Source organism: Tupaia chinensis, unplaced genomic scaffold, assembly GCF_000334495.1.
Source record: "Tupaia chinensis unplaced genomic scaffold, TupChi_1.0 Scaffold000235_1, whole genome shotgun sequence".
Taxonomy (NCBI): Eukaryota; Metazoa; Chordata; class Mammalia; order Scandentia; family Tupaiidae; genus Tupaia; species Tupaia belangeri.
In genome coordinates this window covers 6,688,075-6,714,770 of record NW_006159713.1, presented here as the reverse complement: position 1 = coordinate 6,714,770, position 26,696 = coordinate 6,688,075, and positions in this window count along the sequence as shown.

Below are 26,696 nucleotides of genomic sequence, written 5' to 3'. Positions count from 1 at the left end.
TAAACCATTTGTGGAAGTGGCCATAGAAAGGATAGAGTGTAGTAAGGGCCTTCCTAGAACAAAGTAAAGGTGACATGGCATAGTCAATATCTAGGTACGCATGCCTAGTTTTATAGCCACTCTGAAACCCCATGTGCACATGTGACCCTACAGCAACCATATAACATAGGCCATTCAGTAGGAATACATGTCGGGACCAGCAGGTGGCGTGGTAGTTAAGATGCTAGAATCCCATATGGCCAACCGTGGTTCATGTCTTGGACCTGGAGACTTGCTCTCTCATTCCCCATAGCACCTCCCATCTCTCTCTCTCTCTCTGTCTCTTTCTAGTCAAATTAAATAATAATAATAATAAATAAAATTAAACTAATAATTCTTTTCAAAAGAAGAACATATGTTACCCTATAAAAGAGACAAAGGGACTAAAATACAAAGAAAAATTAACAAAAAATATATAAGGGAATGTCCCATGACAATCAAGGCTCAGGATGAGAATCCATTGAGCCAGCGCTGGCATGAATAAATACTGCTGCCTGCTAGAAAGCCTTGGTGTCCCGTCTTTCCACCTAAAATCCTGCTATCATAGTTCACACTTGTCATATGGTTGAGGGGAGAGAAATCTCAAAATCTAGTCTTTTTGCAATTTTTGAGACTAGAACATTGCTACTAACTATAATCATGATGCGAAATGGATCTCCTGAACTTAACCCTCTTACCTAACTGAAATTTTGTGTCGTTTGACCAACAACCTCATTTCCCACCCCAGCCCCTAGTAACCACAATGTATGCATACTATCAAACAACATGTTGTATACGATAAATACGTATAATTTGTATTTGCATTAAAACTACTTAAAAATATATAATTTTTATTTGTATTACAACTAGTAAAAAATAAATCAGACAAATGTAAAAATAAAGAAAAAGATTGTAGTTTGTGATTTATTGGAAGCAGTGGAAGGAGGTTTATCAAAATCTGAGATCTTTTGCAGACTTAAATCCTGGAGCATGTTTTTCTGCCTTTGAGATAAGTGTCCTTTGAGGCATGCATTTGTAATAGATACCCATTTCATCAAAATTGAAAATGCAATCCAGTGAATACCTTCTCCAATTAACTTCTGATATCACTGCTGGAAATTCCTTCTGTGCCTTACTCATCTGCTCTCAAGACTTCACCCAATAGCTGAAGGCCTTGGAAATTGTAGCAATGTTTGAAACCAGCCACTACGAGTACTAAAACGAGCCACTTCTGCAGGATTAGATGATTTTGTTTAAGGTCTTCATATATAGTTAGCACTTTCTCTTTGATTGTGAGAAAGTTGTTCCTGATTTTTTTTTTCCTCTTTCTCTTTGGTCTTCAATCCATATGCTTAACAATCTTTCTATTTCTTTTATCTCTTTAGGCCAAGTTCTTATTGACTTCACAGCACTTGAAATCACAGAACTTTCTTTTATTTTTGTGGCACTGTCTGATGGTCTGCAATGCGGATTCCTTTATTCCTGTTGCTCGGGAGATATCACATGTTCTCTAATGTCTTTCAATATTTAAAGTTTTCCATTTGCATGCATTGCTTGGTGATTTTCATCATTACTCAAGCATGTTTGGAGCATTGAATGGGTGCTTTGTTTGTTTCGTTTTTACTTTTTTAATAACGAAAATTCAAAAAGAGAAGAGTGAAATACAACATTGTAAGATAACATATACAGTGATTCAAAGTATGATAGCTGGTAGATCTTTGAGGTGTGTGTGTGTGTGTGTGTGTGTGTGCATGTGTGTGTCTGTGTGTGTTATGTGTGCAAAAAGGCACACGTACTTATTGGTATCCCTGCATGGTTCAAATGAATTCAGTATAGTTTTCGAAATTCACCCAGTGTTTCTCATGGTTGAAATTGCACATAAGTAAAAGCAAAATCCATGTCATGCTCAAATTGTTCCCTAATATATCAATCATGTTGGAACAAATTCACATTTTCAAAACAGGCATGCTAGCAGAACTGGTGTGTGTGTGTGTGGGGGGGTATACAATACAAAATAAAGTGCTAATTACTGATCAAGGTTAACAAAATAAAGAAAACAACATGCCCCCTGATTTCTCTGTAAAAATATTCTAGCCTCTTTCAACATATTTATGTTGGAAAAATGTTTCTTGTTTTAAATGAGGACGGAACAAGAGGTTTTTCTTTCATTTCCAATACTTTGAAGTTATAAAGAGAGATTAGAGAGATGTACTAAAGGAAATCAGATGATTATCTCTGGTAAAGTTGGAAACTGTTCACTTTGCGCCAACGTAAAGATAATCTTTGAATGGCATGTTAGGAAGGTTGCCTGGAAGTAAAAGAGGAGATGGGGAGGGACCAGCAGTTAGCATAATGGCTTTGTCACTGGACTCCCATGAAGTCGACCGCGGTTCGAGCCCCGGACCCAGTGGCTTAAAACTCACGCCGGGTGTGTGTGCGTGTGTGCCCATGATCCTGAGAGGAGAATGGAGGAGAAGGGATTGTGGCGTGGTCATCCCCCCTGGGGGGTGATTTCTCACTTTCTGTCTCTCTGTCTCTCTCTGTCTGTCTGGCGAGCGCACGCGCCCTATAGCAAAAAACCTCTCGTAAAAAAAAGAAAAGAGGAGTTGGGGGTTCGCATTCATGTGTTAATAGACACAATGACTTATTAAAGGGGTGCTCTCAAGAAGAAACATGTAAGGAAGGGAAGGGTGACAAGATGAGGATGGGAATGAAGTTAAGCAAGGATGTGGCCTGAGGCAGAGTCAAACTTCAGCTTAACCCTCCCACACACACCAGGAGCTCTGGAGTGTAAAGGGTACCTCAGAGCCTGCCCCAGCTTGATGCAAGGAATCTGTGTTTAGAATCTCTGCTATGGCCAACCTTTGGCCAAAGGGGTGGAGAGGTAACATGATTCCAAGATATCCCTGGGAAACCTTGCCTGATCATCCAAAAGCAGTTCTCTGAAAAAGCTGTGGAGGTGAGCCATGAGCAGCGGCACCTACAGCAGGTGGCGGAGGGCTGCATCAAATATTAATGATACAAGGGGTCCCAGGGTGCCTAAGCAGTCTGCAAACAGTGTCTGCTATAGAAGGGAAGTCCCGCCTTTAAGGACTATATCAGAATCCAATACATTATCTTTTTCAAACTCCCCAATTGGCAGACATTATTTTCACTATTTAAAAAATAAATTCCGGGCTTTTTGTGTTTAAGGACTTTGTTCAGCATCACACGTTAGTTAGTGAGAGTCTATTATACAATCTTTTTAACCCATAGGTCATTGCCTTTCTCCCCAGTAATGTTATAATACATGTTTGTTTTTTGTTTTGACTTTTTCCTATTTGCTAGTTGGGCTGGGTTTAACCATAGAAGTCACTCATTAAATGAAAGCTTACCCTGAATCCCACTCTGTAAAACATGAAAGGGAAGGGATCCCTCTTGGATCTCCATCTCACACTGCCAATGCGGCACAACTGAGGGACTGTCACAAAACCCTGCCGTATTAAAAACCTTGTGGAGAGACAATTCTCCATGGGTTTCTGTGTTTCTCCCATTCTCTGAGTAAAAGCACTGACAGCTTTTATTCTAGACTATCTTTTTGAAGATATTTGTATAGCAAACAGCCTGGGAAGATAAAGATAGTGCCCCTTGGAGGCTGTGGGTGAATTTGTTCACTAAGTTGAAGGTCTCTGGGGCCAAGTTCGGTCAGGTTTGCTAGCACACCTCTTTTCTGCCTCCTCCATCTTTTAAGATAGGATGTTTTCCTAAGTTCAGGCTCCTCAGCTGAAACGCAGATTCACAGTGCGTGTGGCCTCTCTCTGCATCACCTCCACATTGCCTCACAGCCTTGGGGGAACAAGAGAAACCACTGTGACAGGAAGCTTAGGCTGCCTGCTATGACATGAGTAATAAAGTTCTTTGTCTCTGACCCAGGACTCTGTGCCTTCTCCCAGCATCTATGAACCTGTGGAGAACTAACTTGCTAAGCTTACGTGGATCTCAGCCCCTTCGCAGTTCCTGACATACCCATCCCTATTCACACAAGTTGTACTGAAATAAATCTCATTAACTAGCCTTGTCTAGTGGTGCACTTTCTGGATGTCACCACATAATTCAGTTAGGAAGTGGTGCTCGTTTTCCCCAAGGATATTCCAAACCAAGCTAGCAGTAGAAAGAAACCCAAGAAAGGACCCAGGACTTTGACAGTGAGAATCCCATTCAGGTGTGCCAACCACTCACTGATGTGCCACAGATGTTTCTAAATGAAACAGTTTGCAACAAAGCTGGCAGATAGACTGGCCCTCTCCAAAGCTGTGAGGGGCATTTGGCCATTTAGGTTACTTACTGGAAGCAATACGAGTTTGGGTTTAACTTGATTGCCTAGCGTTTCTTCTCTGTGTGAGATCCCTTTATAAAATCATTGCACAGTATGATTTTGAGAAGTAGAAGAAACACGGATACTATAGGGTCTGTTACAAATATGAAGACAGGGAAGTCTTCAGCAAAAACCACAATACACACGAAAACTAGGAAAAGCTTCAGTTAACACATAATAAAAGGAACATATATTAACTATAGTCAATATTTGAATCTTCATGTCAATTGGATTAAATGCTCAATATTATATATACTTATAGCACTGCATGAAAGCTAAAATATATCCTTGAAGAGTTTCAAAAAATAGGCATGTGGTTGTCTTCCTTTTCAATTCATGGAGCAGGCAGCAGATATTAGGGTGTCTAGAAAGTCATGTAGTATTTTTCTGGGTTTCTATGCAAAAAAAAAATGTGTCGTGACGTCCCCAACAACCCAATAAAAGGAGTATTTATTATAGCTGATATAAATTATAATAAATAACATTGATGGATCACTTACAACATGTCTGGTTGAATGCTAAGCTTTTTGCCTATACTCTCTACTTAAATGTAAGCACAAGTGATGAGAAAACTGTTCATTCAGACAGTTTGCAAATAAAGAAACTGTATTAGAAAGATATCAATTATAGGATTAAGCCAAGGTCACATAGCTAGTAAGTGATATAGTTAGGACCAGCCCGTAACATGGTGATTAAGCCAGATATATCCCACATGGCCAACTGTGAGGTTCAAGGCTCAGAACCAGTGACTTAAGAAACATGTCAGGCATGTGTGCATGCATGCCCAAAATGCCAGTAGTGAGAAATGGAGAAGAAAAGATTACAGTGTGACCAACCCCCATGGAGGGGGGAGGGTTCTTTCTTACTTTTCCCTATCTCTCTGTCTCTCTACAGTGAGCCCATGCACACTCAAGAAAAAATAAAGAAAAACATATAGTGATATTAACATTAATACTATAGGCATGAAAGCATACATGGGATAACATTTGTACAGATTACTTCTCCCTTGATTTCAGATGCCTTATCTCTAAAAGAAAGGAGTGGATTTTATCATCTCTATAGGTCATTTCCGGCTTTAATCTGTGCCAGATTCAATCTGTGGGAGATTTCTGTATCCTTTCTTCTATGCTGATTTGAGCCTATAGGCTCTATGGGATCCTCAAGTCATGGGAAGCTCAGGCTGATTCATGGCCTCCTCCAGACAGTCTTCATTAAATTCACCCAAATAACCCTTCAAGTATTGGCAGGCTTCTGCTCCCAGTCCTTTATCTTTTCTAGCCCCAAATGGTGAAAATAAAGTGTGCCTTTATCATTTTTCCAAAGAGCTTTTCCTGTTCTTACACTGTGAAAAGATAACTGCTTTTGGAACTGCTTTGGAATCCCACTCTGTAAAACATGAAAGGGAAGGGATCCCTCTTGGATCTCCATCTCACACTGCCAATGCGGCACAACTGAGGGACTGTCACAAAACCCTGCCGTATTAAAAACCTTGTGGAGAGACAATTCTCCATGGGTTTCTGTGTTTCTCCCATTCTCTGAGTAAAAGCACTGACAGCTTTTATTCTAGACTATCTTTTTGAAGATATTTGTATAGCAAACAGCCTGGGAAGATAAAGATAGTGCCCCTTGGAGGCTGTGGGTGAATTTGTTCACTAAGTTGAAGGTCTCTGGGGCCAAGTTCGGTCAGGTTTGCTAGCACACCTCTTTTCTGCCTCCTCCATCTTTTAAGATAGGATGTTTTCCTAAGTTCAGGCTCCTCAGCTGAAACGCAGATTCACAGTGCGTGTGGCCTCTCTCTGCATCACCTCCACATTGCCTCACAGCCTTGGGGGAACAAGAGAAACCACTGTGACAGGAAGCTTAGGCTGCCTGCTATGACATGAGTAATAAAGTTCTTTGTCTCTGACCCAGGACTCTGTGCCTTCTCCCAGCATCTATGAACCTGTGGAGAACTAACTTGCTAAGCTTACGTGGATCTCAGCCCCTTCGCAGTTCCTGACATACCCATCCCTATTCACACAAGTTGTACTGAAATAAATCTCATTAACTAGCCTTGTCTAGTGGTGCACTTTCTGGATGTCACCACATAATTCAGTTAGGAAGTGGTGCTCGTTTTCCCCAAGGATATTCCAAACCAAGCTAGCAGTAGAAAGAAACCCAAGAAAGGACCCAGGACTTTGACAGTGAGAATCCCATTCAGGTGTGCCAACCACTCACTGATGTGCCACAGATGTTTCTAAATGAAACAGTTTGCAACAAAGCTGGCAGATAGACTGGCCCTCTCCAAAGCTGTGAGGGGCATTTGGCCATTTAGGTTACTTACTGGAAGCAATACGAGTTTGGGTTTAACTTGATTGCCTAGCGTTTCTTCTCTGTGTGAGATCCCTTTATAAAATCATTGCACAGTATGATTTTGAGAAGTAGAAGAAACACGGATACTATAGGGTCTGTTACAAATATGAAGACAGGGAAGTCTTCAGCAAAAACCACAATACACACGAAAACTAGGAAAAGCTTCAGTTAACACATAATAAAAGGAACATATATTAACTATAGTCAATATTTGAATCTTCATGTCAATTGGATTAAATGCTCAATATTATATATACTTATAGCACTGCATGAAAGCTAAAATATATCCTTGAAGAGTTTCAAAAAATAGGCATGTGGTTGTCTTCCTTTTCAATTCATGGAGCAGGCAGCAGATATTAGGGTGTCTAGAAAGTCATGTAGTATTTTTCTGGGTTTCTATGCAAAAAAAAAATGTGTCGTGACGTCCCCAACAACCCAATAAAAGGAGTATTTATTATAGCTGATATAAATTATAATAAATAACATTGATGGATCACTTACAACATGTCTGGTTGAATGCTAAGCTTTTTGCCTATACTCTCTACTTAAATGTAAGCACAAGTGATGAGAAAACTGTTCATTCAGACAGTTTGCAAATAAAGAAACTGTATTAGAAAGATATCAATTATAGGATTAAGCCAAGGTCACATAGCTAGTAAGTGATATAGTTAGGACCAGCCCGTAACATGGTGATTAAGCCAGATATATCCCACATGGCCAACTGTGAGGTTCAAGGCTCAGAACCAGTGACTTAAGAAACATGTCAGGCATGTGTGCATGCATGCCCAAAATGCCAGTAGTGAGAAATGGAGAAGAAAAGATTACAGTGTGACCAACCCCCATGGAGGGGGGAGGGTTCTTTCTTACTTTTCCCTATCTCTCTGTCTCTCTACAGTGAGCCCATGCACACTCAAGAAAAAATAAAGAAAAACATATAGTGATATTAACATTAATACTATAGGCATGAAAGCATACATGGGATAACATTTGTACAGATTACTTCTCCCTTGATTTCAGATGCCTTATCTCTAAAAGAAAGGAGTGGATTTTATCATCTCTATAGGTCATTTCCGGCTTTAATCTGTGCCAGATTCAATCTGTGGGAGATTTCTGTATCCTTTCTTCTATGCTGATTTGAGCCTATAGGCTCTATGGGATCCTCAAGTCATGGGAAGCTCAGGCTGATTCATGGCCTCCTCCAGACAGTCTTCATTAAATTCACCCAAATAACCCTTCAAGTATTGGCAGGCTTCTGCTCCCAGTCCTTTATCTTTTCTAGCCCCAAATGGTGAAAATAAAGTGTGCCTTTATCATTTTTCCAAAGAGCTTTTCCTTTTCTTACACTGTGAAAAGAGAACTTCTTTTGGAACTGCTTTGGTGGATGATATGGAGTTTCTAAGCGGATGGTGCATTGTCTTCAAGGAGAGGGTTGGCTTTGTTTACTTGGAGAAAACTCTGACCCTGATCACAAGGGGTTACCTGCTAAGTACACTATGGATGTTATTTCTAACACATAGAGAGTCGGCACAGTGACCCAGAAACACGAGGGAACCCCAGGGGAGTGGCTGTGAGCAACTTTCTCTTTTGTGATTTTCATTTTTCATTATGTTTGACATTTTTGAAGCTGAGCTTTTTAAGAAATACCAGTTTCAGAAGAACAAACTGGGGAGCTATTTCAAGGGAATGTAGAGCAGTCACAAAAGAAAACAAGTGCAGTAGAAACCGTGCCCATTTGAGATGGGAAGTGGTGTATATGCAGTGTCTTTTATTTTCGCAGTTAGCCAAATGAAGTGTGAATGCATTGTTCTCAGAACTTTCAGAAATAAACAAATAATCAAATCGCATTCACCTTTTGTTTGTTTTGAAACATCTGTGATGTTAGCTGTCAGCCTACTGTTTGATCTTTCCAACTGCAGAATACATCTGTGCACAGTAGAGCAATTTCAAAATACCTCTCACTTAGGTATTAAGATAGAATCTGTGTTCTCTGTGTTACTCAAACTGAAATATATTGGTCTGGCAATTTAGTTGTGATATTGTTTCCATTTTTCCTGGATATGGATGTTCTGAAACTTGACAAATAGAAAGATGGTTATTTATATTGTAAATAAAATTTATTTCTATCACAATGACTTCTCTTGATTGGAGACTTTTACAAATAGTAGAGGATGAACACTATTGGGTTGTCGGGAAAGGCATGACACATTTTTGCATAGAAAAATACGTCATGACTTTCCCGATGACCCAATAGAACCCATAAAATCTGGAATTGATTATGTCTGGTCTTGTATAAATTTATGCAATGTCTTTTTATTGAGCACTAGCTATGACCAGAGTCCTGGCATTACGGTAGGAGCCGCTAAGAGGTGTAAAGTAGAGAAGTCATCATCTCTGCACTTAAATAATTTCCTGGCTGATGTGCAGCAAAATGATCACATGTACATCATAAAATACTGGTCATCTCAGCCTTCACGGAGGTGGGAATAACAAGAATTTCTCAGGCTCTCTGGCAGGTTATTTTCCTCCGTAAGTATGCTTTTCTAGGCTTCTTGGGAAGCTGGCCTTAGCTTAGTGGCAGACAACTATCCTCTTTTTTCCAGCCTAAGTTGACAGATCCAGGAACCTCACTTGACACTGCCCAGCACAGCACGCAACATGTGGCCAAGGAGTTCCTCTACTACCTGAGCAACTATGTCAACAGTCAGATGCGAATGTGGTATTATTGGAACATCTGAAAACTGTGTGTGAGGAACTGCTGAAAGAGATGTGGCTTAACGTAGCACAAGAATAAGTGATGGGTGGCCCAAGGTATGGTCTGTTGGTGATGAGGAAAATGTGAGGCCAGGCAAGGACAGTCATAAGGAGTAACTGTAGGCAGTAGGTTAAAAACTGTTTTTCCCATAACAATTATAAATATATGCATATGCTCCCAACATTGGAGCACCTAGACAATTAAAGCAATAATTAAACGGTCTGAAGGGAGTGAAAGACTGCAATACTATAAAAGTTGGGGCCCTCAATACCCTACTATAATAAATGGGTAGATCATTCAGACAAAAAGTCAAAAAACACTGGATCTGAATTACACTTTAGACCAAATGAACCTGAAATATGTAAAACATGCTATCCAACAGCAGCAGAATACACATTCTTCTCAAGTCCACAAATTAAATCTTAATAAATTTGAGAGAATTGAAATTATATCAAGAATACTTTCCATTCACAGAAGAAGAAAACTAGAAATAAAAATCAGGAGAAATCTTGGAAAAAAGACAAAGTACAGAAATTAAACAACATACTCTGAAACAACCAATGAGTGAAAAAAGAAATCAAAAAATGATATCAAAAAATACCTTGAGACAAATGAAAATAGGAACACAACATATCAAAATTTATGGGATACAGAAAAAGCAGTCCATGGAGAAAAATTTATAGCATGAAAATACATCAAGAGAGAAAAAAGATCACAAATGAACAATTTAGTGTTACACCTCAATAAACTAGAAAAATAACAAACTAAGCCCAACGTTAGAATAAGTAAGAAAATAAAAAAAGATCAGAGAAGAAATAAATAAAATAAAAGCAGAAAACGACAGCAAAAACCTAGGCCAGCAGGTGACACAGTGGTTACAGTGCTGGACTCCCATGTGGTCGACCTTGGTTTGCATCCAAACCCAGTGGATTGAAACACACCAAGCACATGTGCATGTATGACCAGAATCCTGAGAGGAGAAAGGAAGAGAAGGGATTGTGGTGTGGCCCTCCCTCTGGTTGGTGATTTCTTGCTTTCTGTCTCTCTCTGTCCCTCTGGTGAGCACACATACTCTATAGAAAATAATCCCTCCCAAAACAAACATTTAAAAAAAGGAAAAACAAACAAACAAACAAAAGGTTGGTTTCTTAAAAAGACAAACAAAATATATAAACTCTTAGCTAGATTAGGAAAAAAGAGAGACTGTTCAAATAAAAGACAAGAAATGAAAGAGGAGGAGACATTATGACTGATATCACTGAAATACAAAGGATCATAAGAAATTAGTATGAATAATTACAAACCACAAATTAGATAACCTCAAAGAAATAGATAAATTCCTAAACAGATACCATATATCAAACACATACCACATGACAAACACATACCACATACCAAAAATTTTCATGAGAAAATTTGAACAGATCAAAATACATAAAGAGACTGAATCAGTAATAAAAAGCTCCCATTAAAAAAAAAAAACAAGCCTAGGACCAATTGATTTCACTGATGAGATATACCAAACATTTCAAGAACACCAATTTTTCTCAAACTCTTTAAAAAAATTGAAGTAAAGAGAATATTTACAAACTCATTTCATGAGGTTAGCATTACCCTGATACTAACTATAAACAAGGACACTACAAGAAAAAAAAAATTATAGGCCAAAACCTGTGATAAACATAGATGCAAAAATCCTCCAAAAAAATTGGCAAGCCAAACTTAAGAACACATTAAAAAAAATCACTGACTGGGACCAGCAGTTGGCGTAATGGCTATGTCACTGGACTTCCATGTGGTCGACCACGGTTTAAGTCCTTGATCTAGTGGCTTAAACTTACACTGGGTGTGTGTGTGTGCATGCATGCCCAAGATCCCAAGAGGAGAGGGGATTGTGGCATGGCCATCCCCCCGGGGGGTGATTTCTTGCTTTTTGTCTCTCTCTCTCTGTCTTCTCTCTGTCTTTCCAGCAAGTGCATGTGCACTATAGCAAAAAAAAAAAAAAAATCATTTACCAACATTAAGTGGGATGTATCTCTGAGGTATAAGAATTGTCCAAACATATACAAATCAGTATATATGATGCACCACACAAACAAAGTGAAGAATAGAAAGCATATGATCATCGCAGAGTGCAGGGAAAGCATTTGATAAAATTTAATATTTCATAATAAAAACTCTCAACAGATTAGGAATAGAGGAAATAGACCTCAACACAATAGAAGACATTTATACCAAACCCACAGATAACATCACTCTCAACAGTAAAAAGTTGAAAGATTTTCCTCAAATATTAGAAACAGAACAAGAATGTCCGCTCTCACCATTTCTTTTCAACATACAGTACTAAAAGTTCTACTCAGAAAAAGAAATGAAAGGCATTCAAATAGGAATGGAGAAAGTAAAATCGTCTGTTTGCTAACAACATGATCTTTTATACAGAATATTCTAAGATGTTTTAAAAAACTACTGTTAGATCTTATACATACATTTAGTAAAGTTGCAGTAACAAAATCAACATATGAAAGTCAGCCAGCTTCCATGTACTAATAGTAAACTATTCAAAAGAAAATTTTAAAAATATTCCAGTTATAATAATAACAAAAAAATTACTTAGGTATAAATTTAACCAAAGAGATAAAAGACCTGTACACTGAAATCTATAAAATAGTGATACAAAGAAATGGAAGAAAACACAAATAAATGGAAATACATCTCATATTCATGGATTGGAAAAAATGATATTGTGAAAATGTACATACTACTCAAAGCAATCTACATATTAAATGCAAACCATACCAAATTTCCAATGTCCTTTTTTCAACAAAATGGAAAAAAATAGTCCTTAAATTCATATGGAACTACAAAAGATCCCAAATAGTAAAAAACAAACAAACAAACAAACAAACAAACAAAAAACTACAAGCATTACATGCTCTGATTTCAAAACATAAACAGATTATTATCAAAATATCATAATGCTGGCATAAAAACAGACACAGCAACCAAGGTAACAGGAAGGATAGAAAACACAGAAATAAATTCACACATTTATCGCTAACTAATTTTTGTCAAAGGTGCTAGGGACACACAAAGGGGAAAGGACAGACTCATTAATAAATGATGCTGGGAAGACTGGACATCCATATGCAGTAGAATAAAGTTTGAGCTCTCTTTTTCTTGTCATATTAAAAAAAAGGTCAAAATGGATTAAATACTTAAATATAAGATCTGATATTATAATTTACTATAAGTGAACACAAGGGAAAGGTTTCATGACATTGGGACAGGCAACAACTTTTTTATATGACCCCCCAAAACACAAACAACGAAGGCAAAAATAGATAAATGGGATTACACCAAACTAAAACGTTTCCACATTGCAAAGAAAATAATCAACACGGTGAATAGACAACCCACAGAATGGAAGAAAATACTTGCAAATCATATATTTGATAAGGATTTAGTATCCAAAATATACAAGGAACAAATATAACTCAATAAAAAGAAAACAAATACCTAGTTTTTAAAATGAGCAGAGCCAGTAGGTAGCCTAGAACTTAAGGGAACTGGATCCCACATTGCTGACCATAATTCAAGTCCCTGTCCTCATGCCTTAAGAAATATGCTGAGCATTTGTACACACATGCCCAGAATCATGATGACATGAAAAAGTAGAGGAAAAGGGATCATGGATACCTCACTGGGGAGACATTCTCTCTCTCTCTCTCTCTCTCTCTCTCTCTCTCTCTCTCTCTCTCAAGTGTGTGCACCCTCTGGCAATTAAAAAAAAAAAAATGAGCAAAAACCTGAACATTATTCCTTAAAAGAAGGCATATGAAAGGTTAATAGGCATATGAAACAATCCTCAGCATCACTATCACAGAAATGTAAATTTAAAACATAGTGAGCTATCACTTCACATAGATTAAAATGGCTTTTTTTAAAAAAAAAAAGATAATTTTTGGAGAAGATATGAAAAAAATGGAACTTTTACTCATTGTCAGTAGCAATGTAAATCAGGACAACCACTATAGAAAATGGTATGTAGGTTCATCAAAAAACTAAAAAATGAAACTACCGTATGATCCAGTAATCATTTCTGGGTATATATCCAAGAGAGCTAAAATCAATATGTTGAAGAAATACCTGCATTCCCATGTTCATTATAGCACTATCCCCCTTAGCTGAGATATAAAAACATCCTAAGTATCCAGCAACAGATGAATAGGTAAAGAAAAGATGAGATATATACACAATGAAATACTGATTATTTTTCATATGGAAAGAAAGAATAAAAACATTCTCAGATAAACAAGGCCTAAAATAATTTGCCAGTAGCAGATCCACTCTTCAAGAAGTTCTGAAAGGAGTGCTCAACCAGTAAAACTAAAGATACATACAGAAATAAGAGAACAAAAGGCAACCAAGAAAACGACCAAGTTAATGCTAGAGATAAGAAATATCAATGACAACTTAGCATGTTAACTTTCAGGATTTAAATGGAAAGATTGGACCACAGCAACACTACATAGTCAACAGAAGAGAGTTTGAACATAAGACTGAACTGGCGAAATAGAATTTTGTGATTTTTGAGTAAAACATTACCGATTTTTTTTTTTACTATGCTTTATTTTCCCAATTTAAACAGCTTAAGAAATTGGAAATACTCATTATTGGATAGGGCTTTGACTGGAATGTCATATCTGAAGATTAATCAGAAAACTATGGAACTAAGGTGGATCTCAAGTAAGTCAACAGAAGCTCTTAGAAAGATAGTCTGGTATCATAAATAGTTCTGCCTGGCAGAGAGGATTAGAGAAGATATATGAAAGAATTTATAACATAAAATAACTGGGACTTTTCTAGCTCAGCATTGTAATCAGTAGAGATTGCAAAAGAGCAACCACACCAGAGGATTATCTTGAGAAAGACTCCGAAGGAAGAAAAAGAGACTGATCTTTGCTAGCAGATGGTCTATCACAGAATACTTGGGCAGGGCTGAATTGAGAAGGTTTATGTGTGACTAGTGTGCTGGGCATTTGCTTTTCAACAAATTGAGTAGTTGACATGTAAATATTTTCTCAAAAATATTTAAAACCATACTGTTTCTGTTGTTATACAGTCACAAACAAAATTATAAGAAATATTTTGAACATTATCTTTATAAAAATAAATTTAAAAATGAAAAAAAAAGGGAAATCTTGTCATTTATAACAATGCAGATGAATATGGAGGACATAATGTTCATTGAAACAAACCAGATGCAGAAAGACAAAAATTGCATGAAAAGCAAACAATTGCAGAAAGATTAAAAACTCTTGCTTATATATGAAATCAAAGTAGAGTTGTGGTTACTAGGGCTGAAGAAAAGAGATAATTGGAGAGATGGCTGTTAAAAATTAGAAACACAAGAGAAATAAACTCATAGTATATATGTATATTATGTGTGTACATAGTTAATAACAATGTATTGAATACTTAACAACTGTTACGATAGCATATTTTAAGTGTTTTTACCACAAAAAGGCACTATGAAGTAGTGCATATATTAATTAGCTTGATTTAGCCATAATAAATAATGTATACCTATATCAAAACATCATATTGTACACCATAAATACATATGACTTTTGTGTGTCAATAATACTTTAGTTAGGCTAAGATAAAAAGAAATTTAAATTTTAAAATGTTACTATTTATAATAACATAAAATACCTACAAATAGGTTTATTCAAAGATATGCTAGACCTTGGGAACCAGCAGTTAGCGTAATGGCTATGTCGCTGGACTCCCACGTAGTCGACCGCGGTTCGCGTCTCGGACCCGGTGGCTTAAATCTCACGCCGGGCGCGTGTGCGCGCGTGCCCAAGATCCCGAGAGGAGAATGGAGGAGAAGGGATTGCGGCGTGACCATCCCCCCGGGGGGTGATTTCTCGCTTTCTGTCTCTATGTCTCTCTCTGTCTGTCTGGCGAGCGCACGCGCCCTATAGCGAAGACGTCTCAAAAAAAGATATGCTAGACCTTTACACAGAAATCTATAAAACTTTATTAAGAGAAATTATCTACATAAATATATAGATAGATAGATAGATATAGATATAGATATACACACACACACACACACACACACACACACATATACATATACATATAGCATCATTCAGTCATGCCACTTTGTAGACATGGATCAACACATCATATTGTACCCTGTTAACGTACACAATTATGATTTGCCAAGCAAAAATAATATTAATAATACATTTTTCAAACTGTCTTCTAATATTTCTGCTACTTCTGTCCATTCGTAACCTGTGTGTTTTATTTCAGTTTTTTTGCAGCACATGAGGTGACTTGTAGATGACTGTTTTAATAAGGGAGATAGTCTACAAATCACGGCCTCATCACTGTTTTTGAAATATTTGACATAGAAAAGTTTCATTCAATTCTAAATCCATTCCCTTTATCATAACTTGTTTCAACATTACATTTAGCTATGAAAGATAAGGGAAAGCTGTTTGATTCCCTAACTATAAAGTGAACTGCTCTAAATTTTTAAATGATTGTAAAAAAAAAAAAAATTCAGTGTGTTATCACTTACATGAGCAAAGTTTTTCTCATAATGACAACTGCCAAGAGGTCAAGTAGCCATGTGAAGGACAAATAAAATGTTAAGAAATAAGAGTCAGGAATTTTACTTCTGGAAAAGTAGGGTAGAAAGTTTTTTGTTTTTTTTTTCACCTTGTTCCTCCCATTACATGCAACTAACATCTACTAAATATTTTTATCCTCCCCAAATGCATATGTTAAAACTTTGGTATGATATCAGATAGGAGAGTCTTTGGGAGAAAGAGTTCAATGAGATAACGTGGGTAGAGCCCCATGATGGAGATAGTGCCCTTCTAAGAAGAGACATGAGACAGCTTGGGTTTTTGCTCTAACATGTGAAAATACAAAACCATGGTGTTCTACAAGCACAGGAGTAGACCCTCACCAGACACCTAATCTGCCAGCATTTCAGCTCAAACTTTCCAAACTCCAAAACTGAAAAAACACCTTTCTGTTGTTTAAGCCACCTAGTCAATTATATTCTGTTACAGTAGAGCCTGAACTAACTATTAAAACCTCGGGCAATATGCAAACAAAAGATGTGAAAAAGACAGAGAAGTAGACAATAGATGAAGGACCGTGGGACTTGAAGGACAACATGGTAGTCAGTTCTCAGGTTTTTCTTTTTGGCTAACATATCTCAGATTTGGAGCTGAAGAAGCTAGAAATCCAGAAATGCCAAAAAAAGTGCAGACACAAAATGCCTAAACAAAACCCTACTCTCTCCAGCCAACAGACCAGAAGAGGAACCTTCAAGCAAGAGAGATTTTTTTTAGAAAATGATCACTTTACCCAACCACACACCTGTCAAAGTGAAAGCTGTGTGAACAGTCAAACAGTTATTTAAGACTACAAGGGAGAGAAGCTAAACTCAACTATAGTGAAACAAAAAAACATGAGGGTCTTTAAGCACCAAAGTGAGCTAGTGGAGAAACACTGATGCATGTTTAGGGGAGGTTGATCAATGGGATATATTAAGCACACTGAAATATTCCTGCATTTGTAATGTTGTCTCTAGTTAGGTCATCAGTGCTTGCTCTCTGCTGCTCAAGGGGGTTCTGCTCTTTCTTTCTTGTGGATAGTGCTATCTACTTCCAAGTTACAAAGAGATGGTTCCCAGCTCCCTGAGAAAGACCTTTCTGGGTTGTAAAACTGTCAAGTGCTTTTTGTTTTTGTTTTTGTTTTTGTTTTCAAGGTTTACATCTAAAATAGGTAGAGAAAGGTATTATTCATTTTCTAAATTAAATGCTCTAAGGAAAGAGAAGTCAGGAGCCTAAAGTCGAGGTGGAGGGAGGGTGGCTGGGGGGAAGCCTGCCTAACTGATCAAAATAAGAGGAACACCACAGAAAAAAAGTCACACCAAAGAAAAGAACCATGGCCCGGCCATATGCTCCACTGTGCAAGTGAAGTTTAAGTGGAAAGCCAATACTTCCACCCTAGCAAAACTGTATGAAGTTGCCCGACACCCTACACAAAGGTGAATTCTCAAAAATGCAGCAATCAAAGACTATACAATACAAAAAGAAAATGAGTAAAAGATATGAAGATACAATCCACTGGCAAAAGGACAAACTGATAAACTGAGGATAGTGACGATGGCTGGTGGTGAAATGGCACCTATGCATGTGCAAAGATGTTCAACATCATATGCCACACGGAAATGCAAACTAAAACAGAGATACGGTACAACTATCACAATGGCTAAAATTAAAATAGTGGCAATATCGAATGCTGGCAAGGATGTGAAGAAATTGAACTGAACCTTAATAGTGAGAATGCAAAATGGCACAGTCACTTCTAAAAACAGTTTGACAGTTTCCTAAAAACTAACTCTACAACTACAATATTGCAATTCTGTCTATTTATCTAAAAGAAGACAAGACATGAACCAGCAGGTGGTATGGTGTTTGAAGTGCTGGACTCCCACATGGCCAACTATGGTTTGAGTCCCAGACCTGGCTACCATTAAAATAATTTAAAATCACACTGGGCACATGTGCATGCATGCCCCAAATCCCAGGAGAATGGCGGAGAAGGGATTGCAGCTTGGCCATGCTTGCTGCTGAGGTGAGTTTTCATTTTCCCTCTCATTGTCCTTCTTTCTGTTTCTCTCCAGCAAATGCATGTTTCTATGAAAAAAAAAAAAAAAAAAAAAAACCCAAGAAAAAAGGAAGAGGAAAAAAAAAACAGGGGAAGCCTGCCTAACTGATCAAAATAAGAGGAACACCACAGAAAAAAAGTCACACCAAAGAAAAGAACCATGGCCCGGCCATATGCTCCACTGTGCAAGTGAAGTTTAAGTGGAAAGCCAATACTTCCACCCTAGCAAAACTGTATGAAGTTGCCCGACACCCTACACAAAGGTGAATTCTCAAAAATGCAGCAATCAAAGACTATACAATACAAAAAGAAAATGAGTAAAAGATATGAAGATACAATCCACTGGCAAAAGGACAAACTGATAAACTGAGGATAGTGACGATGGCTGGTGGTGAAATGGCACCTATGCATGTGCAAAGATGTTCAACATCATATGCCACACGGAAATGCAAACTAAAACAGAGATACGGTACAACTATCACAATGGCTAAAATTAAAATAGTGGCAATATCGAATGCTGGCAAGGATGTGAAGAAATTGAACTGAACCTTAATAGTGAGAATGCAAAATGGCACAGTCACTTCTAAAAACAGTTTGACAGTTTCCTAAAAACTAACTCTACAACTACAATATTGCAATTCTGTCTATTTATCTAAAAGAAGACAAGACATGAACCAGCAGGTGGTATGGTGTTTGAAGTGCTGGACTCCCACATGGCCAACTATGGTTTGAGTCCCAGACCTGGCTACCATTAAAATAATTTAAAATCACACTGGGCACATGTGCATGCATGCCCCAAATCCCAGGAGAATGGCGGAGAAGGGATTGCAGCTTGGCCATGCTTGCTGCTGAGGTGAGTTTTCATTTTCCCTCTCATTGTCCTTCTTTCTGTTTCTCTCCAGCAAATGCATGTTTCTAAAAAAAAAAAAAAAAAAAAAAAAACCTAGGAAAGAAGGAAGAGGAAAAAAAAAAAACGATTTATGTTTGCACAAATAATCTGTTCACAGATGTTTATAGGAATTTTATTTATAAAAGCCAAATTCTGGAAACAATACTGTCTTTCAGAGTGAACTCAGTGGAATCGAAACAAAGTAATACATGCCGCAACCTGTGTGAATCACCAGAGAATTATGCTCAGTGAAAAAAAAAGTCATTCCCAAAGGGTAGCATACCTTATTATTTCATTTATATAACATTTGGAAATGGCAGAATCATAGAAACGAAGGACAATGTCATGGCTGTTAGGGATAAAAGGAAGGATGAGGTGGAAACAAAGTGGATTTGACTGTAAGTGGAGGCAACATGCTGAACTGTTCTGTACCTTGACAGTGCTGGTATCAGCATCCAAGTTGAGATGCTATACTGTAATTTTTGCGACATGCTATTTGAAGAAACTAGGTAAAAGGGTACACCGTAGGCTCTCTGTATTTCTTTTTTTTTTTTTTGGAGGGGTTTTTTCACTATAGGGTGCGTGCGCTAGCCAGACAGACAGAGAGAAACAGAGAAAGAAAGCGAGAAATCACCCCCCAGGGGGGATGGCCACACCGCAATCCCTTCTCCTCCATTCTCCTCTTGGGATCTTGGGCATGCACGCACACGCGCCCGGCGTGAGTTTTAAGCCACGGGTCCAGGACGCGAACCGCTTGTCGACTACATGGGAGTCCAGCAACATAGCCATTATGCTAACTGCTGGTTCCCTGTATTTCTAAGGTTGAATGTGAATCTATAATTATGTCCTAGTAGAAAGTATAACAGGACCAGCAGGTGGCATAGAAGTTGAGGCACCTGGATTCCACATGGCTGAATGCACAATTCGAGGCCTGGACCTGGTGGCTTGAAAAAGAAGCCAAGTGCATGTGTGTGCATGCCCAAAATCCTGAGAGGAGAACTGAGAAGGGACTGTGGAATGGCCATCCCCTCTGGGATGACTTCTTTCTTTTTATCTCTGTCAATCTCTCTCTCTCCAGTGAGCACATTTTTCTCTGTCAATCTCTCTCTCTCTCTCTCTCTCTTTCTCTCTAGTAAGCATATGCACCATATAGTAAACTAAACAAAAGGTATTACAAATAAATAGTTATGCCCACAAAAGCAAACCCAAATTCTTATTTCTTATTTTTAATATTTGAAATTATCCTCAATATTTTTAAAACTTCCTTAATTTTTAAATTTTATCATGGTTATATTCAGAAATGTATTTTTTTCAGAAATCCTATCAAACCTACAATTTATCCCCAAATACTATAAAAATATTACAATTTATATGAATTTTATGACATAATGCAAAATAATTCAATGATACACTTTTGCAGCAACATCATAAAACAGTAACCATTTTGGTGGCCAGCAGGTGGTAAAGAGGGTAAGGCAACTGGATCTCACATGGCTGACTTTGAGATTCGAGTCCCAGATCCTGTGGCCTGAAAATCATGCCAGTCGTGTGTGGCCAAAATCCCAAGAGGAGACAAGGAGAAGGGATTGCAGCATGGTTATCCCCGCTGCAGAGTGATTTCTCACTTCCTTTCTCTGTCTCTTTCTGGTGACAGCATGCACCCTATAGCAAACAAACAAAAACCAGTAAATAACCAGCACTCTGCTAAAATTTTAGTGTTCATTTTCTCATTTGATCTTCATCCTGTTTTGATAAGGCAACTAATACTGAGAAAGTTAATTAAATTGCCCAAGTATTGGCTCAAGATCCAATATTAATGTTAATAGATGCTTGGCTCTTTTCTCTTTCTTTCTCTTTCTTTCTTTCTTTCTTTCTTTCTTTCTTTCTTTCTTCCTTCCTTCCTTCCTTCCTTCCTTCCTTCCTTCCTTCCGTCCTTCCGTCCTTCCGTCCTTCCGTCCTTCCTTCCTTCCTTCCTTTCTTTCTTTCTTTCTTTTTTTCTTTCTTTCTTTCTTTCTTAATTTTTATTTTTTAAGATTTTTGCTATAGGGTGCGTGAGCTCATCAGAGAGACAGAGACAGAAAGCAAGAAATCACCACCCAGGACTATAGCCAATTCCTTCTCTTCCAATCTCCTCTCAGGATTTTAGGCACACATTCACACGCGCCAGTGTGAGTTTTAAGCCACCAGGTACGGGAATCAAACCCAGTCAACTATGTGGGAGTCCAGTGATGTGACCATGATGCCATCTGCCTGTCCTGATGTTTGGATTTTTTCAAAGGACATTTTTTTTTTTTGCTTGAAATCTCTGATTTTTAAACTTTAGCTATTATTTACTTATTTAAGTACCACATTCTCTCACTTTGCAAAGGGCAAGGAAATTGTGTGCTATACACAAGATTCAATCTCCATCTCAGCACCGTGCAATTTCTACAGAAGCAATGGGAAATTTCTTGTCTGAGCTTGTGTGCATCAGGCCTCTCTCATTCACGATATCAAAATCCAATATGCTCTGAGAACTGGTTTTTTTCTTCATGTATTCAAGGCAAACTGCTTTGTCTATAAGACCGCACTTGAACTGTTTGTTATGAGTCCATTTTGAGTCTTTATGTAGTATAAGCATTTACTCCTTTATCTGCAGAAATAGTACTATATGTGATATGGTGTGCTGGCCCACTCTTGCTGACACTGCCCTCTATTGTACAGTTTAGGTTTCACATTACCTTTCTAAATCTACCCCCAACCCCCAAATGCTGTTTTGAAATAAAACTGTTCCAAAGAAGTATGGATAAGGACCGTGAGCCTCCTTTAGAAAATACCTGGTGGATGGGGGCAGCCAGTGGTGTGGCAGTTAGGGCACTGGATCCCACATGGTTGACTAAGGTTTGCATCCCAGACCTGGCTGTTTGAAAATCATGCTGGGCATATGTACATGCGTGCCTGGCCAAAATCCCAGGAGGAGAATGAAGGAGAAGGAATTGTGGCATGCCATCTCCCCCAGCCCCCCCAGGCCCCGGATGATTTCTCACTTCCCCTCTCACTGTCTCTCTCTGGAGAGCGCATGTGCCTTATGGCAAAAAAAAAAAAAAAAAAAAAAAAAAAAAAAAAAAAAAAAACACAAGGGGGAAAAAAAAAAAAAAAAAAAAAACCCTAAGGGGGAAAAAAATTGGTGGTCTTTTCTGTGTCATCCAATTTCCACTCATCCTCTTGAAAAACCGGGTGTTTTCTCTCTCCATTCATCTAATCATTCAACAAATATTTGTTAAGAAAAAATTGTTTAATCTTTTCTATCTGTTAGTTGATATATGGGGCACCAGTGATACAGAAATGAATTTGAATCGTCACCTAATTAAAAAAATGAATGAGTAGGGGTTGGGGAGGACCAGACATGTACACAAATACTTAGATTATTCCAAGGAGCTCATATATGAAGTACATATAAGTGACTCCATAACTAGCTATTTGAAGATTAATTGAAAAATTAGAGTCTCATAGTATTAATTTGGATAAAAATAGAGACAGCCAAAGTAGTACTAAAGAATCTAGCCGAGGCATAAGAAGAAATTTAGGAAACTATTGGATGGATATTAAAATGACTGACAGGAGGGTGCCAACTAAGCTTGAATGGGAGGAGGCTGCAGGCTGGAGATTTGTCAGAGACATAGTACAATGGGAAGAAAGAGGATGGAGCACAGAATAGGAAGAGATTCTACTTTCAAGTAGATTAGAATTTAGTAGCTTACAAAATGACTTTTGTATTAGAAGTTCCTAATATAGTAAAAGCTTATTAATTCAGACTAAAAGGGGATTAGATTGGTTAGTTACCTTCCTGGATATTTTTTTTCCCTCTAAGCTATTCATGGTGAAAAAATATGTATATGGTCATTAGGTCTTCAGAGACTAACAGAGAGTTTCAATGATTTTTTATCCTAAAACACATGACCTAGAATATGCAGTGCTAATTAAATGTTTGTTGAACCACCTCCACTCTCTGCGTCCGGGATCTATATATCCCATGGTGCTTATGTCACCTTCAGATATTAGATACAGGGGCTGTTGATCCCAGCTGAGTTGTAGCACCAGAGATGATGTTTAATGATGTCGTAAAGAATCATGGCATCAGTATTTCAGCCCTGGATGAAAAGTCAGTGTTTGCTTGCTCCTGTCAGGGAGTCTCTCTTCCTATAAACTATCCACTGCCACCCTGAGAGCACAGGGCTAATGGCACAGAATGGAAGACGATCACCTAGGAAACTCAGAGCACGTGTGTTAGAGAGTGGTAAAAGCTGTTCTGAGTATCCAAGGCAATTGTCATTGTCCCTTTATTTCATGACATCAAGTCATTATTTTCAACTGCATAGTGAATTGTCTTTGTTTTCCAGAGCACTCATCACTTCTAAAGGTTATAAGCAGATGCTGAGATTAAGAAACTGCACAGAGAGAAATATTTCCAGGCCCAGCTGTGGGAGAGTATGCTGGATTCTTCTGCTCAGCAGGCTCTAGCCGCATGGGAGACCTAGATTCGATTCCTAGCCTACCCTAAAAACTTGCATGAGGTGGCATGGACAACACAGTGAGACTGTGTCCACTGGAGGCGTGTGCAGTGGTGCAAGTCTGTAGTCCCAGCTTCTCACAGGCTAAGGCAGGACGATTGTGACACAGTGAAACCCTATCTAAAAATACCACTACACACACAATTTATTTTGAAAAATAAAGAAGAAGAAAAAGAAAGAAAGAAAGATTTCCAGACATAGACAAGTTTGCCACTGAAACTCAGGTTGTCTTCAATGGCCAGCTAACCTGCACTCTCTGCAAGAAATGGAGAAAAGGCTGTATGGCCTAAAAAAAATTGGCAAAGGTATGGTGAAAGATTTTTGTACCTGAACTAAACTGATGACAATTTTATGAGGCCTGAGAGGTCTAACTGGTTTATTTTTGTTTTTTGTTTTTTTTAATTAAAAAAAGGGGAGGTTACTATAAGAGGTTTATGCATCTGGAGGTACACAGTTCATGAGGTCATTTCTGAAAAAGGCTTTAACCTGTATCTTCCACTCACTTGACCATATATCTTGCTGTGGATAATTGCAATCAAGGCATTTGGTTCCAATAATCTTGTCTTGTTTTGTTTTTTACTTCACATTTGCTCCTTTTACTCTCCTTTATCTTCTTTTATCAATTGTTAATTGAGTATTCACTTTTTTTAACAGTACACTTAGAGAAACAAGAAAATAAGTAAGAAACCTCTTTGGGTCTTTTCAGAGAGACTGCATCCATGGCTGTTTGTTATTTAGGCACCAGAAGAAATAAAGAGCTAAAGACTATGGTAAGGTGACCCAGAATTTAGCAAGTAGGAAGTTGCTATCATGTAAGGGTTATGCAAACGACAGGAGGAAGGGGTGAGTTGGAGCCTGGAGGCAATCCTATCCTTGGAATGAGAACAGCAGCAAAGGTGTCCGGCATCATGGAGAGGAGGGTTTGCTGGCAAGGGATGGAACCAAGGAAGAGACTCAGTCACTGCAGGAGATGACACCAGAAACAGAGAGAACAGGAGGAGAACACTTTTCTCTCCTCCGGCTGGCCAGTATACCACCAGTGCCTCTCACGACCCCAGTCTAATCGGAGGCCAGAAGATAAAGTGAATGCATGTGCCCATGACAAAAAATAAAGCCAGAGAAGGGAAGGTAATGAATCAGAGAGCAAAGAAGCAATTGATGCGTGACCTTTCATATTGTTTTATTTATCTTCACCTGATCATAAAATATTAGTGCACCTATTTGAGAATATCTTCTTAAAAGCATTTCATAAGGTTGTTTCTTTCTCCCATGAGTAAGAAAGACTCAGAGAGAGACACAGAGAGATAGCACCTACAAAAAGGCTCTTGGTGCCACACTCCACCCTCAGCTTCAGCTAGTCCCAGACCATGGACTTGCTCATAGCTAGGGTACTCCGAGACCTCTCTGGGTGTGAACCTGGGATCTTCCCACAGGGGTCAGTATCGCAGACCATCACATTTTATTTCTGCACCACCATCTGGTCCCTGACAGTACCTTGACTTTGTCAATCCTCTGTTTGTCCATTCACAAAGGTCCACAAATACATCCCAAGAGTTGGATCGTGTAGATTAGACTCACTGACTCTTTTCTGTTTGTTTGTTTTCTTGCATCCTTACGCTGTCCTTTGTCAAAAAGCCACTACATTGTTTCAAATATCTCTAGAAAGATTCTGTGGGACTGCTGTAAACAATATAGGACTTACTCATAATAGGTCACTTTTCAGAATTTTCTAACCAGCATCATTGATGTTACCTTTAGTGTAAAATATAGTCACCAAGGGACCAGCAGTTAGCGTAATGGCTATGTCGCTGGACTCCCACGTAGTCAACCGCGGTTCGTGTCCTGGACCCGGTGGCTTAAAACTCATGCCGGGCGCATGTGCGTGCGTGCCCAAGATCCCGAGAGGAGAATGGAAGAGAAGGGATTGCGGCGTGGCCATCCCCCCTGGGGGGTGATTTCTCGCTTTCTGTCTCTCTGTCTCTGTCTGGCGAGCGCATGCGCCCTATAGCAAAAACCTCTCAAAAAAAAAAAAGTGTATATATATGTATATATATATATATATAGTCACCAAGAATAGGAAAACCACCGGCCTGCTGTGAATTTTGTTACAGAGTTCTCTGAGATCAAGTTAAATACTGTCTAGGACCCTACTATGATTTGAGTGTCCCCACAGAGACTTAAGCTGAAATTCAATAATCAGTGCAGCAGTGTTGGGAGGTGGAGCTTAGCAGGAGGTGCTTGGGACATGAGGCAGATTCCTTATAAATATATTAATGCTATCTCTAGGAAAGAAACAAGTTCTCACTGAATAGTTCTCACAAGAGCTTATTGTTATAAATCAAGCCAGCCACTCATATCTCTCTCTGCATATGCCCTCTGACCTTACCACTTTTCTCCACCATGTTATGATGTAACATGAGAAGCCAGCCAGATGCCAGCTTCAACTTTCCAGCCATTAAAATCATGAATCAAATAAACCTCTTTTCTTTATAAATTATTCAGTCTCAGATATTCTGTTATAGCAACAGAAAATGAACTAAGAATGACCCCGAGCCCAGGCCTGAGCCACTATGACAGCAAAATTCTATAACGTGTTTAAAGTTCATCATTTACTATGATTGCTTTCGTCACCATAATCCTTACTCATCAAACAGGGTAAGTTTCCCAGCAAATTCTTTTCTTCTATAAACCCGTTTTTTTCAATAACTCATTCATAGACTTCCTTCTCATCCTCAAAAATTTCACAAATTTCTCTCTCTCCTATCTTAACTTAAATGAGGTTCTCACTCAAGTCCTCTCCTGTGTAGACTAACCATTTTCTCACAGTCCATTAGTTGGAATGAAATAATCCATTTCTGTCTTCAAACTACTGAACCACCATTATTCTTTTTCTCCTCGATTCAAATTCATTCCACCATCTCTTAGCAACTGCCCCTCGTTCCCTATAATTTGCCTAAGGCATGCAAATAAGATCCCAATCAATTCCCATAAATTGCCTCTTATTATGTTCCTAGTATATATCAATATCCATAAATATGACCTATGTCACATCAGGTTTTAAAAGTCAAATGC